Consider the following 2,500-nt stretch of genomic DNA (forward strand, 5'->3'; position numbering starts at 1 on the left):
TTTCATTGCCCTTTGCCGCATGGATAAAACGCTGAAAAAATGACATAGTTTAATTAATGTGAAATACGATGACATCATGATGTAACAGAAAATCTGAAAAAAACAATGTTTATGAGATGAACATTCATTAAAGAAATGTGCTGAGTGAGAAGCTTGGGAAACATTCATGATAATGCTTCAGTTGCTGAGCTGCATTTTACACCTTCCTGAATCGTCAGAGAGACAGGGCCAACGACGGATCCGGATTATTAATAATTTTCTGTTTGCTTTTATTTCTGTTGCATTATTCAGTGCACCCTCCTGACATTGTTTTATAGGGATGAAAGAAGCAATCACAGTATGTGTTGATTGTCCAATGTGAGTGAAAACTGCCTTAGTCAACGAAAGCAGTGCCTGCCACCCACTTCACTGAATGAGCATTAAGTATATAATATAATAAATATACATAATATAATATACAAGATATATATATGTTATTTAAAAAAATTAAATGAAATAACCTGTGACCAAAACAAAGCCCCTCACATCACCACAATATTCCACAAGGGTGGATGGCACTATTTTTGTGCACTGGAAGTCTAGACTTTCTAAAACAACTCTGGCTTATAAAAATGCTGTGGCAACAGTCCCAATAGAGTAGGAGTCACTAAGAGTACATTGATCTGTAAAATACACCCGACAAATCAGCACACCAAGTTGCATTCCCACTCAATGTCTAAGGCTGGCTGACTTTCAACCACCAAAACATCCCTGCTAGTACAATCAACAAGTTCTATTTCATGAATGGCCGCATCCCATGGATCCCCAATGCACGCCATGGTTACCGCAATTATTTAGCAACAACAATACCAACATGTCGGTAAACATGGCAGCTTGGCATGAAACAATCCAGGCAAAGATCCCTTCGACCCGGCGTCATGGTGAGATCCAGCACGATGTGTAGAATAACCCACGGTTGATCTGAGACTGGATCCCTTCCCCCGCCCGTCGTACACCATGGAGCAAACATTCAGGCCCACAGGTATTGATGCCGCCATTTACGAGCACTTTCATCATCACTCATTCACCAGCAGCTGCTCTTACACACACACACACACACACACACACACACACACACACACACACACCCCCGCACCCCCGCACGCACACACACACAGACACACACACACACACACACACACACAGACACACACGCACACACACACACACACCCACAAACACACACGCACACACACACACACACACACACACACACACACACACACACACACACACACACACACACACACACATACAAACCAAATCTGCAGCTAGAGGGGAGATACCAGATTACCATAAAGCTAAACATTCAGTCAAAACATACAAAGGGAGATAATACGGCAGCTTTGACAATGACACAGATCATTGGCCTACGATCACGTTGGTGGAGATCATCCCGATCCCGCCTAGCCTTTTCTTCAAGAGCTAGTCAAGAGTGTCCAGTGTGATCAGGCTTCAATGACCCCCAGCTTCTCTTCAAATTGAAGTCCACTCTAGAAAAAGCCATTTCAAAGCACGATGACATTTATGATGCCATCAAGTGATGATGCCCCAGTCCCTGTTGTGAGTGTCTGACATAGACAACGCAGATAATATTATAGGGTATGCACTTATACCACAATAATTATTATCAACTTTTGAAAGCAAACTAAAGGTTACATTTATTTCTACCAAACTGCAAACATGGCAATAACCAACCAAGAGGGGCAGTGTTCTATGAAGATAGATTCTGTTCTATGAACATCTGCTTACATTAGTATTTTTGGCATATAAATCTTTCATTATCTGTATTTTTAGTAACTGGACATGAGCCAAAGTGAATACACCATTTCACTGATGATCCCTATAACCTCTGTGTCGTGTGTGGCTGTCATGTCTACATAAAAATGTCTCTGGCTCGTGATTTAAATGACGCCACCAAGCGTCAATAAATCCGGAGCAGAAGGATAATGAGAGAGCCATGAAAGACTTAAGCGTTTATCTTTAAAGGCACAGCAAGAAGACGAGAAAGAAACGGTGCGCTTCAATGGGATTGGCTGAACCCAGAAAACAGTAGCAGCGCTGACAGCCTTTAGCGCAATGCATTATGGCCCGGCAGAATGTTACCTTCAACCGCTTTCAGAGGACAGTTGGTTTATTCCGTGGTACCGGCGCAGCTTCGATAACGTATAACACACAAATTGTTATCAGGTAATGATGTGACAACCACTCATGTATTTGTGCAACATTCACTCACTCACACACACACACACACACACACACACACACACACACACACACACACACACACACACAATCCAACACACACACATACAGACAAAAACACACAAGCCCTAATACACACACATACACACTCACACCAAGAGGCACACAGTCTGTATGTGTGTGTGCGCTGTGAGCTGGGAACTTGAACCGTCTTATTTTCTTCCTTCATATCGCATTGACCTCATCCATCATATCT

General features: G+C 42.6%; 1 protein-coding gene across 1 annotated transcript in view; it reads right to left on the reverse strand.

Moving 5' to 3' along the window:
• Window positions 1–2,500, reverse strand: part of syn2b (synapsin IIb) — a 54,974-nt gene that overhangs the window by 51,057 nt on the left and 1,417 nt on the right. The gene's annotated exons all lie outside the window — the stretch shown is intronic.

The sequence above is a fragment of the Gadus macrocephalus genome, chromosome 13, assembly GCF_031168955.1.
Source record: "Gadus macrocephalus chromosome 13, ASM3116895v1".
NCBI classification, from domain to species: Eukaryota; Metazoa; Chordata; class Actinopteri; order Gadiformes; family Gadidae; genus Gadus; species Gadus macrocephalus.